Consider the following 14,433-nt stretch of genomic DNA (forward strand, 5'->3'; position numbering starts at 1 on the left):
GAAGAGTAAATCAATTTGTTTCATCAAATGTTATCACGAAGAGTAATAACCTCACAAAATTAGTTTCAAATGTTATTCAACAAGAGTTTCAAAGTGAATGAATATAACCAATGTTTCAAGAATGTTATCAATGAAGAATAATTACCAAATTTGTTTCAAATTTGTTTCAAATTTTATCAATGAAGAATAATACCAAATTTGTTTCAAATGTTATCAATGAAGAATAATACCAAATTTGTTTCAAATGTTATCAATGAAGAATAATACCAAATTTGTTTCAAATGTTATCAATGAAGAATAATACCAAATTTGTTTCAAATGTTATCAATGAGGAGTAATATCAAATTTGTTTCAAATGTTATCAATTAAGAATTAAAATACCAAATTGTTTCCAAATTTGTTATTTTCACTGAAGAGTAAATTTATCAAATCTGTTTCAAATGTTATCAATGAAGAGGGTAATATCAAATTTGTTTCAAAGTTAGCAATGAAGAATGAATACCAAACTTCGTTTCAAATGTGTTTTGATCAATTGAAGAGTAATATCAAATTTGTTTCAAATGGTTATCAATGAACGAAATAATGCCAAATTTGTTTCCAAATTTAAATCAATGAAGAGTAATTACAAATTTGGTTTCAAAATGGTTATCAATGAAGAAGAATAATGCCAAATTTGTTTCAAATGTTAAATCAGGTGAAGAATTTAACACTAAATTGTTTCAAATTATCAGTGAAGAACTAATACCAAAATTTGTTTTCAAAGGTTAGTTATCAACGAAGGAGTAATAACCACATTTGTTTCAAATTGTTTTATCAAATGAAGAATAATACCAAATTTGTTTCAAATGTCATCAATGAAGAATAATACCAAATGTGTTTCAAATGTTATCAATAAAGAAATAATACCACCAAATTTCGTTTCAAATGTTTTATTCAATGAAGAATAATATCAAATTTGTTTCAAATGTTATCAATGAAGAATAATAGCAAATTTGTTTCAATGTTATCAACGAAGAGTAATACCAACAAATTTAAATTTGTTTTCAAATGTTATCAATGGAGAATAATACCAAATTTGTTTCAAATGGTAACAATGAAGAGTAATAGCAAATTTGTTTCAGATGTTATCAATGAAGAATAATACCAAATTTGTTTCAAATGTTATCAATGAAGAGTAATATCAAATTTGTTTCAAATGTTATCAATGAAGAATAATAGCAAATTTGTTTCAAATGTTATCAACGAAGAGTAATACCAAATTTGTTTCAAATGTTATCAATGAAGAATAATACCAAATTTGTTTCAAATGTTATCAATGAAGAGTAATACCAAATTTGTTTCAAATGTCATCAATACCAAATTTGTTTTAAATATTATCAATGAAGAGTAATAGCAAATTTGTTTTAAATGTCATCAATACCAAATTTAATTTAAATATTATCAATGAATAGTAATAGAAAATTTGTTTCAAATGTTATCAATGAAGAGTAATAGCAAATTTGTTTTAAATATTATCAATGAAGAGTAATAGCAAATTTGTTTCAAATGTCATCAATACCAAATTTCTTTTAAATGTTATCAATGAAGAGTAATAGCAAATTTCTTTTAAATATTATCAATGAAAAGTAATAGCCAATTTGTTTCAAATGTCATCAATACCAAATTTGTTTTAAAAATTATCAATAAAGAGTAATAGCGAATTTGTTTCAAATGTTATCAATGAAGAGTAATACCAAATATGTATTTTTGCTTTCCTGGACACTATGGGTTTTATATAGACTTGCATAAACATAACGTCAAAAATTTGAGTATTGAGAAGGAATGTCACTACCCGAGTTCAGTACCTTTGGACTATAGTTTTACAAAGGGATCAAATAATTATATGGAAATAGTACACTTGATATAGCTTTTAAACATACTTTTTTTTACGTGGATATAAGCAGCAAATCTTTTCACGAATAAGGTAACCACTCTTACAGAACATTTTACACAACAGATTTATAACTGGCCAGACTTGTGCCATATTGTCTGAAAATGCACTCAGTCCCATCAATTGTGAGCGCTCTTTGCCTTACAGCTACGGTTATGTATGGGCGCGTTTGTTTTTTATGTGCGGATGTGCGTGCGCACGTACAAGCCATAGACGATATAGGCACTGAATTATTTGATTTTGAATTTCCAATTTCCAATTTAGAGAAAGGAAGCAGGATCCTAAGGAGGCGTTCACTGAGACGAAAAGTGTTTGAGTAGTCGGGCAACCATGACTGGGAAAGGAAGATTGGTTTAGTTAAACAAATGCTGACCAGTTGAGGGATATCACCTACTGTGTCACGAGAATCGGTGAAAGAACAGATGCCTGATATTCCACGTTTTGTGGGGATGAAGTTGAGTGAGGGAGTACAAATTATATAATAGTAATATGGGTATATGTAATAATGTAATAATGTGCGCATAGACACAGGCACAAGTAAGGCAGCCATTTCACAAGGAAATAAACGTCAATTAAAATTACGTTCGATATCACCCGCAAATGTTATGCTGTATTTCGATAGATATTATAAAGTATTTTTCGATTGTCACTCTTGTTAATGTAATATGTGAACAGCAAGTGCCCTTCATCTTTGTTATTCAAACTCGCCAGACTCTAACCTTCAAACTGAGAGACGCTACACTCTGACCTTGAAAATGAGACAAACTTAATTTCGGCTGTCAGTATTACAGTTAACTGCGACCCTCATTTCCACTTACCCGTTTAATCATGAGGGACAACCCGTTAATGCAATTGCATTCTTAAGCTATCTGCATGCATCAGGGATTCAATCAACATTCATTTGAGAGTTCAAGGAGATCAGTATCACTGCCTAGCCTTGAGCATTAAGCTAGATTATCAATCAATTTGTCCACAAATGCGCTAAACGGGATGGCCTGTTAGTCATTACATTTCTTCCTAAAATAAAATTAAAGAATTAAGATTATTATAAAGGCTCATTACGCTTGTTTTTACACACACAGACACACACACACAGACACAGACACACACACACACACACACACACATATATATATATAATTATAATATATATATATATATATAGATAGATAGATAGATATATATATATATATTATATATATTTTTTATATTTTATATATATATTTATATATATATAGATAGATAAGATAAGGATAGATAGATTTAGATACTTATATTACTAATATTAATATATAATTATATAATTTAATTTAATAAAGATATATATATTAATTCTATTATATACATATATATGTATATATATATATATATATATACCTGTATATATATTATATATATCTATATAATATATATATATATATACAAAAAATAAATTTCAAAGGATCCTTATCAAGCGCTTTATACAGATGTTCTGGCTTTCATATACCTGTGTTTGTCGCTTATACTAAATCATTTGCATTTCCTGTTATCTTCTGAACACACAAGCACATATATATACATATTTATTACAGAGAATGTTCTCTCTCTCTCTCTCTCTCTCTCTCTCTCTCTCTCTCTCTCCCCAGCATTCATAAATAAAAAAAAGAACAGCGTGTGAGAATTTCCTCCCCTTTAACGAAACACGTAAAGGCAGTGGTCACGTATTTACCTGAACAAAATGTCTCGTATATTTTTACTCTCTGCACGTGATATTTCCTCTGTGGCTCATAAGTTGTTGTCTTGGCCTGACCCACTCGACCTAAAAACAAGTTAGGCAGTCAGTTCCTTTCCTTCTTTATCACTACAAAAAAGAATTATTTTTTTATTCAATTTCCCTAGACTGCAGTATTTGCCGTTACGAACTACACATTTTTATGTTTCATCGCACCATTGTAATAAACAATAACATAATTTAGATTTTTTACGAATATATTTTCCACAATACTCTGAAAGATCTCTTTAAGAATTTTATACTGAATTTAATTTGTAATAACTACTTAGACATTAGGATACTTTTTCAACTTGACCAAGAACTTCCTAGAGATTCAAGGAAACTAATGCAACCTTTTGAAAGCCTAGTTAACTATTAGAATATGTCAGCGATAACATAGACTTCAATTTCGGATTCTTTAAAATTAAACAGATGTGATGGACCAGAAAGGTCAAATTACTCAAGGAGAAGAGTTATAATTTTCTGATCAGGAGAAGACACAAATGAGATCTATAGGCCATATTTCTCCACCATTTTAATATGGATTTGTTCTTGAAAATTATATCACAAGAGAATTACTAGGACTTAATTATTTAACCCGTTAATTGTTATATTTCCTATATTTGTTGGAATCATTAGTACATAGAAGTTAGTTGATTTAGGAAAATTAGAATAATAGTCTCCACAGAGAAAGAGAAGAAGAGATTTGATAGATGATTTATGAAATTTAGGCTGAGAGTTTCAGGGACCGCAGCTTAAATTTTTCATACTGTATTAAACGCTGTACAGAAAATTCGATTGGGCCAAAGAAACTTTGTCGCGCTTTTTACTTGCTTATCGTAAAACTGAAACGTTATTGTCTAAAACAAATTAAATAAATAGAGTGGAGACGTTTATGTAAGAATGAGTAAAATCTCGAATAACAGTTTTCCAGTCAATAAAAATGAATCACACAAAATAATCTAACTTTCTCTTCTATATCCTTTTACTCATTTGTGACTACTGCACTTTCCATCTTGATTAAATGCCACTGCTCTCTCTCTCTCTCTCTCTCTCTCTCTCTCTCTCTCTCTCTCTCTCTCTCTCTCTCTCAATCATCGTCCCTTTATATTACAAGAGCTGTTTATGAGAACACGATTATTTCACTGCCACTCCAAGAATTCTATTATAGAAGGAAAATGGGATCAAACTCCGTTTGAAAAAATAAAATACAATAAAAGCACTAGGATTCAAACTAACACAAATAAATCATACATCACCTCAGAGCAAACCAATATATATATATATATATATATATATATATATATATATATATATATATATGTGTGTGTGTGTGTGTGTGTGTGTGTGTGTGTGTGTGTGTGTGTGTGTGTGTGTGTGTATAAAACACCGTGAACATCGTTTAATAGCCAGTTCACATTACTTTGGGAACAACTTACACCCAAGGGGAAATAAATTGATAAGCTCTCTGTCGCCAACGGGATTCGAATCGCTGTTCGGTTCAGAAACGACGATGTATAATGACTTTTGACCAATGAGCTATCAAGGGAAGCATAGCGGTTTGAACTGCTTCGGAAATGGAATTTAGTTACAGAACATTTCTCATTTATACATAATTTATATCTATACTTAATGATATTTATACTTATAACTAATTTATATTTACATCTTTATCTTAATAAAGGCAAAACATGACTTATTCTTATAAACATAAATGGCTATTATAGCGTCGACAGATAAAATTTTTGAATATAACTGATAATCAAAGATATTTACAAAGTTTAACAACTTATATACAAATATTAGACTGTGAATTTGATTAGATGCCCAAAAGTAATTTTTTTCATATTATATCTCGGTACATAATTCCTTCTATGCGTTAAACAGTTACTGAGAACATCACACAAGGGTTAAGGAACGCTATTTAAATAAAGCATGCTTCAGATATACTATGCGTTTGTGTTCACCGCATTATTAATTTAATTAGAAAATGATGGAAATTGTAAGATCGATGATTTCTTTACTTCTGCCTGCAATATTAATATAATTAATAATCTTCACAGTTCAGCAACGATTGCTTAAGAAGTAAGAAAGTATAAGTAATGATAAAATATCAATAAATAAAACCTCTCTCTCTCTTCTCTCTCTCTCTCTCTCTCTCTCTCTCTCTCCACATGAAACAAAAGGAAAATCGACAGATTACTTTAACTGTGTTTTCGAACTGAATTCATGATTTGTTGTGGTAGCTTAAGTATAATTTCAGGACGATGCAATAAGACCCCCTGACATTTATATATTCGTAAAATGAAAAATCTGGACGACAAAATACGGAAAGTGCGAATTGCCAGTCATTTTCCAGATCAGTCTGATCCAGGGCTTCAAATGTATTGGTGTATAATGTGAATCTTTTTTTTTTTTTCATGGAAAATAGTATCCGCTAAAATGGGCGGATTCCCCCTCTCATTCATTTCAGAGTGGAGGAGTAATCTCCTATTCAAGCTTCTGTCATTCATCGTTAGCAAAATCGTTGAATGTTATGCCATCCTAGCTACAGTAGGGGAAAAACAAAGCATTATTTTTTCCCAAGAACGCTTTTTAATTCTCTCCTTCCTCCACGGAAATAGAAACAAATGAGTCGCACTGTATCCACTACATAAAGAGTAGAAACGATTTTACATGCAAAATAAATTGCCAGACTGACAGGGTAACTGATTAATAACTTATCTACGAACACATATTCAGCTAATGTAAATAAAATATGAATATACGACATAGGAAATAACACTGAAAAGAAGTTCCCCTACATTCTTAAACACTTTTGTCGAGCAAAAGAGACATTCAAATTCACATGTCTGTGTTGAAAGAAAAGTAGTAAAGTTGGATTTATTTCAATCACTTTGGGTTCGATACTGAACTCGTATCTTCTTTATACAAAGTGAGATTACTTATGAAACTGATTAGCCCTCTGAAATTAGGAGATTGTCGAGTCTTAATATTTTGCTTCAAAGAGGGAGGTTGCTAATACTTTTTATTCCTTTGTTACCAGTTTTAAGGTAAAGTTTTATAAATGTCGACGATATATTGCACCAACCTTTAGTTTTTTTTTTAGTTTTTTTTCTTTTTTACTTTCTTATTCATTCCGTCCTTTGGTCTCTCTGATAGACTGGTGTTTACGTGCACGTTCGCATTCACACACCCACACACACACACGCACACACACACACACACACACACACACACACACACACACATATATATATATATATATATATATATATATATATATGTATATAATATATATATATATGTATGTATGTATGTATGTATATGTATATGTATATTTATATATATAAGGATTGAGAAAAGAACTGACTTAACGTTATATTGCATAAAGACAGAAAGAGAGAGAGAGAGAGAGAGAGAGAGAGAGAGACTTCTGCTTGTATTTCATGACGTTCACTGCTCTTGACAAGAAATTCCTTGTGATGGAAATGCTTCATTTACCCATTGTCCTTTATAATAAAAAGCATATATCCGAATACGAGATAAAATTCAACCTTCTCGAATGAGACTGGAACCGGCTTTAATTATTCCACGAACGCTGCAGGGAATTTGACGGTAAACCTTTTGAGAAGGAATCAAACGAGTCACTGAATCCTTGTTCAGTGGGGCCGTTAATTCTTTGCCGAGGTGTGAATTTCCACGTAATATTTTCCATTGCTCATGTTTGTTTGTTTGTATTTTTTTAGTTTTTGGCCTTTGATTTCTTGGCTGCATTTGCTTGAGTAATTCATTTTACTTTATATGGAAAGGGGTTATTCACAATTAATATCACTAGAATAAATAGCTTTTAAAAAGGGACTTGAACACTGTTTGTATGTAATTCTGTTATATATATATATATATATATATATATATATATATATATATATATATATATATATATGTGTGTGTGTGTGTGTGTGTGTGTGTGTGTGTGTGTGTGTGTGTGTGTGTGTGTGTGTGGTGTGTGTGTGTGTGTGTGTGAGTGATGTATAACTGAATCACGAAAGTTTGGAACGTGATAAATGCACAAATAAAGTCATAAGCCACGACTCAAGGACGTTGAATCGAAAGACCCTGTAGATACTCCAGTGTTTCACTTCCTTCTTGGCTTATACCTTTACACACACACACACACACACACACACACACACACACACACACACACACATATATATATATATATATATATATACATATATATATATATGATATATATATATATATACTTAAAAAATAAATCTAATCTTTTAAACTCTGACAGACATCACAGCAGGTCGGCCATGAATTCCCAATTGTAGGCCTAACACGAATCACCACCATCACGTTGATCAAAAGAATTCGCTGTTCATAAATACGTATGATAACAGTACAACTGAAATCCATACGAGGTATTTTATCCTTTTATCTTTTACCGAGCGTAAATATTAGTTGATACCATTGCACCCATGAAACCCGCTGTGTCAGACAGACACCTGTCACAGATTAGGGATGGTATAAGATTTGACAATCAATTATGAGTTAAGTCAATTTTCAGTGCGTATCCGATTAGCAGGTATTATAATCATATCCATTCAGTCCCAACAATAATTACCAATCTTCCTCATAGTTATATTTACCCAGGTGTCATTTACGTTCTACGTCTTTCATATATGTTTAAAGACCTCCCCCTTTTAGTCGAGACGCCAAATATATTCCTAATCAGTTATTGGATGGACCAACAACCTTCAAAATAGTCATTCGCTTCATCAAAGTCTAGATTTTCTTCGGAAAGGATAACTACATTTAAATGTTTGGTTTTTGTAGATGTTCACCGATTGGCGTTTTCTTTTGTTATCATTACCTACAGTAACAAATTATCCTTCTAAAATTCAACTTATTTTATCCAGATCATTCAATTGTCGGATCTACTATACTTTTCCTTTATTAAGCTATTCATAGTTTCCTATGCCACATTAGTTCTTTTTCTATTTTAGGCTTAATCAGTTATCTCCATATGCACTTATTCCATTTGATTGCTCTTACAAAAAAAATGTTGCTTAGCCCTTAAAATGATATATTGCTTTATTGCAACGATTTTAATATTAAGATTAAGCAGAAAACTGAAATGAAGAGTAATATATAGGTGATTAGTACAAACATCTCTCTCTCTCTCTCTCTCTCTCTCTCTCTCTCTCTCTCTCTTTCTGGTAAACATGTACAAGAGTGAAAGAGTTGGATTCAGTGGCGATTTTGTACCGCACCACATGTAAAAAATGTACTAAAATAAAGCAAGTATATTCTACATAGCCGAGAAAGATAGTTATATATTTTCATTTCGAAAAGGGGTTGTTTTAAAAAAAAATATTTGTTCCCTTAACTTAAAGGATTAATAGTGCAAAATCCGGATGATCTTGCGTGAAAGAGGATTTCCCACTGAAATTCATCAGTGTTGCATTTATGGTATTTTAGACAAGTTATGCAGTTTACACACAACACTCTCAGCTCTAGTATGAATAAAGATTACAGGAAATAACGACTAAAACTAACTTTGTTTATATGTGCTCCTAGAGTCAGCAGTTCCGAGCAAACCTACATTCCCAACAAGCACTGATGTATTTTCAAAAAATTATCATTGCCTTAGAGCAATTTTGATTATGTTTACAAGGCTAACAATACTGTCACTTCATTTTTCCTTCTCTCATGTACAAGGAATGTGAAGAAGGCATAAATACGTAACAAAAATCATTTACAGCGAGGTATTGAGTGTTGTTTACCTACCAACTGATGCAGGGGAAGTAGGATAGGATTGCTGAAGGTTAACTATCGATTCCTGCTTGAACGACACAGACGGTTTCGACATTTGGAGCCGACTTAGGTATACCCTACCACTGTCAGTTCTTTCCTGAGCTAGAGTGATAGGGTGTGAGGGAGCTAAATTGAATGCCAAGTTCTAAAGCTGTTTACATGCATATATCAAAATAGTAAACACGCAGTTTAGTATGGCTAAGGTGATCTATGTGTCGGTGATACTGATTTTATTTTTTTCTTTCAACCCTCATTGATTTCCTTGGCTCCTTTCCGATATCTACTTTACTGAAAAGTATCGTGTAATTTGTAGCTGGAATAATTTCTGTATATGACAGGATAATTTAAGAACGGGTTCTAATCGTTCCTGTAGAATTCTTGGAAATCGAAGTTCCTCATTGAACGAGTGGGTTCTGGTAGCCGCCAGCAAGGCATCAGAAGAATTTATTTCTGGGGATTAGATTTTCATTTCTCGATATAATTTGGTTTAGATCCCACAATAAACAGTAGGCACTGTGGTTAAGAAACCAATTGGTTCCTAGCCACGTAAGAGAAAATCTAATCCATCGGGCCAGCCCTAGGAGAGCTGTTAATCAGCTCAGTGGTCTGGTAAAACTAAGGTATACTTGAAGTTTAACTTGGAATTCGAAGAAAATGAAAAATGCTTTCGAAGTTCTTTGAAAACAAAACCTTTCGATTTGAAAATAAATAACTTCTTTATTAATCCCCACCCTTCCGTAAATATCACCCCATCCTTAATCCCATACTTCTCTTCTCTTCCATTTCATCCTCACCATTCCCCTATTTCCCTTCAGTTTCCCATCCAACCCACACTGGTCGCTAATCACATTATCATAGAAGTTAAGCAAGTCATGTGCTAGCACGGGCTCTTCCTCCAAATGCATCTGAGATGTTTAACAAACGCCACGATATTTTCTCATTTTTGTAATCAAACCAGCCACTGATGATATTAGTGAATGGTGTCCCCGCATGTTATCATAATCGTCACAAGATGCCAAAATTATTTGTATAATTAATTTAGCTTCTTGATGAAAGAAGATTAAGGATATTGGTTATTAGTATGACGTTTCTTCAATCTGTCCAATTGACAACTATTTGGCATTTCTCAAATTTCAATGTTGCCTCACTTCTTTTCCAAAGGGAGTTCAATATATTCTATTCGGGAATTCTCAACCTTCAATGTTTAACATCTTTTCCAAAGGGACTTCAATATATTAAGTTATCTGTCCTTATTCGCGCGAGGGACCTAATTATCTTGGCGAAATGCCTAATCATACTAGATTCTCTAGTTATCAACTTTCTTGTTCACCGTAAAGTGACAGTTGTCTGCAACAAAGTGTAAGCAAATTATATATTAAGTATCGTGTAACTTCGATCACTGTTTATACTTAGCAACAGGCAAAGTGTAAACAAATTATATATTAAGTATCGCATAACTTCGATCACTGTCAATGAAGCCAAGATACGGGGAAAGTTCATGTAACAAATAGGACGACAGGGTAACAGGGGATACTGCAATGGAGACTAAAACTCCCTCGGGTATCAGCTGCGTCATAGAGGCATCAAAACTACAAAATAGGACTTCATGGAACCATCAGGGCGCCTTAGGTTCCAAAAATCAAGGATGCACGTGGATGGAAATAGAATCATATGCACAAGGGTGATATTTTCGAACTTTAGTCTTCATCATAATGGACTAGAGAGAGAGAGAGAGAGAGAGAGAGAGAGAGAGAGAGAGAGAGAGAGAGGCTGAAGGTACACTATAAGAATCTTTGATATCTTTCAAACCAATAAAACGCATCATACAAATAAAAAAATATAGCTACAATTGAAAGGGTTATGATTTCATGTTGGGGTAATTAAGTAGGTGAAGGCTTAATTACTTTGAAATAGAAATCTCGTCGCTTTACGGTAATAATTTTATATGAAATTAAAGATAATGATATGACTCTCGAAATACTGCAACGCTATATTTGGAAGTTATAGTTCAATGAGGTGAGGTGAAATAACTAAAAAAAATTACATAAAACCTTATAAAAATATAGTCTATCAAACAATTTATTAATAGATTTTTGTTCACGAAAGAAGTTGTAATAATTTAACCAATCAAAGAGCATTAAGTTAAAGGACATCAAATATTATATTCCCGTAAGCAAATCAAGAGAGAGAGAGAGAGAGAGAGAGAGAGAGAGAGAGAGAGAGAGAGAGAGGCGATAGTGGCAGTGGATCGGGAACTGCGTAAAGGGACTGCTTTGATGTTTTCGTATCTTGATCACAAGACTCTTCTAACGATCTTCTTTAATTGAGACACCTGGGAGGACGATTCAAAAAAAATGACAGAGGAGGAAACCAGATATTCCTCTTTGTTTATCCTGGGGAGATTGGAGCTGGCTCAATCTTTTGTTTTGGGGTCTTTGAAATCATGCAAGCAAAAGAGGTCCTTAAAGACGCCACTGAGAGAGAGATGAGAGAGAGAGAGAGAGAGAGAGAGAGAGAGAGAGAGAGAGAGTCGTGATATTGCGCTCTCCAGCATAGCGTGAGATAGACTTGAGATCTTCGGTCGATAAATTCCTGATTTTGGGAAAAAATATGGTTCCCTGGCGACACGGTAACCGGGTGGGATATTTCTATCAAGGATCCTCATTTCTGAATAAAAATGTAGTGCCGAAATGTTATCGTATGTAGCAGCACTTGCATTCACACATAAAAACACTATTCGACACGCTTCTATGACTGCGTAGATGTATACGCATACCTATTTATATGTGAACTCTAATCATATCTTATAGTACTCAGACATACATGCATATTTTCAAAACGTATGTATGTTGACTATAATAGGTTCATTTACATCAAAACTAGTGACTAATCATAACAGCGACCGCTTACAACCACTGTATGTATCATTCTTTGAATGAAATATAATTGAAAGAATAATCCTGTTATTTGAAAAAAAGCAGAGTAAAATGCGAGGAACTTCCACAAACATCAAGGTCACCATAACTATAGTCGATTCACATCAACCGTGCATCTGACGTCTAGGCCTGACCCTTACGGCGCTCCTGATTGGCTGTTGATAAGCCAATCACAGGGCTGGAAACTGTCAGTCTCTCTCTCGAGTTCACATAGACAGGATGCATGTTCCTCCTTCCCTGAAGGATACTTTTGACAGACGTATCCCTCCCTCGAGAGAGACTGAGAGTTTCCAGCCCTGTGACTGGCTTATCAACAGCCATTCAGGATGTTGATGTGAATCTACTATAGCAATTAGGAGCAAGCACTCTACGACACAAGTGAGTGATTTCCAGATTGAAGGTTATAAAACTCAGGGGGAAAACTGGAGTTTTTTTTTTTTTTTCAAGAAATTAATTTGATCTCAACGGCGGGACACATGGAGAAAAAAGTATATCTCAGTTTAACCAGACCACTAAGCTGATTAACAACTCTCCTGTGCCTTGCCCGAAAGATTAGATACTTTTACGTGTGTAAGAACCAATTGGTTACCTAGCAACGGGACCTACAGTATATTGGGGGATCCGAACCACATTATAACGAGAAATGAATTTCTAATCACCAGAAACAAATTCCTCCGGTTCCACGTTGATAGAGTGAGGAATCGAACTCGCAAATATTGAATCGGTAGGCGAGCACGTAAACCACTCGTCTACGAGGAACTTGGGACACGTGGAATGAGATAAAGAGAGAGAGAAGAACATGGAAAACAAGATCCATTCTTTACGATTACAGTAATATGATAGCAGTGGAAAGCAGGATGAAATTAACAGCTACAGGTTGATACATGGAAAACAAATAGTCTTTTATTACTCAGACAAAAAGCTTGTAAATTTAAAGCTGCGAAGTGATTACTGTGTGGTTGTTTGCGGTTTCTCACTCGGAATCACTTATTTCTATTTAACACAGTCGAAGACTTTATGAAGGAAGTGTGTGGAACCATGTCTGGTTCAGCAATGCCCTCGTCGCTCTCTCTCTCTCTCTCTCTCTCTCTCTCTCTCTCTCTCTCTCTCTCTCGTTTTCTCTTTACTGTGGTGTACTTGTTCTCTTTTTAATGTCACGTTTTTGTCGCGTGCCTTTTGAATGAATAATTACCGCGAATGTTTTACTCGAGTCTTTATCCATTTTTTTTTTCTCTTTTGTACGACACCATAAAATCTACATCAATCACTCGATCAATCATTTTCCGTTATTAGTTATGAATCATTATTTCACAAGACAACTTACAATAAGAATATCGTTAACATCATTAAAAATAATTTTTTTACATTATATTTTGAAACGTTTTACCACATTATGCAATACGGTCTCTTGACCAATCAATTAAAAGTCGATCTCCATTGCAACAACATTTTCTAAAGTACATCATCTGGGAAGACCAAACATAAGTTCTTGAATGTTAGTGACTGCTCCTGACAACCACGAGCATTAGAAATAACAAGGATTTCGGTAATAAAGAGAGAAAAGAGTACCATAGGACAAAGCCAAACGCTAAGTGTAAGCAGCTACTATGGCAGTAAAGTTCTACCTAGGATCAAACTAGTTATTTATTTTAGTTTTGCCACAATTGTCTCATAAAAAAAGTGAATGGGACTAAACATAATATGACCCACGACGAAAATCTAATCGTAGAGTGAAATTATTTTCTGTTTTGGAGTTGCATTAATGTTGCTCGTTTACCTTCTTGTGTTGTCATGTTCGCTTGTCACTTGTTTTCAGTGTTAGTAAGCTGAAAATGTTTATTTTTGTATTGCTGATATTCACTAAACGTCGGTCTTTTGTAGGGATATTTAAATGTTAAAAGATCCTTTAAAACATCTAGTTCATCTAGTGATTTTTTCTGCCCAATGCTTCAATTAGTTTTTGCCCGTCCTGTTTGACAGGTTCAAGA

This window comes from Macrobrachium nipponense, chromosome 4 (genome assembly GCF_015104395.2).
Source record: "Macrobrachium nipponense isolate FS-2020 chromosome 4, ASM1510439v2, whole genome shotgun sequence".
Classification (NCBI taxonomy): domain Eukaryota; kingdom Metazoa; phylum Arthropoda; class Malacostraca; order Decapoda; family Palaemonidae; genus Macrobrachium; species Macrobrachium nipponense.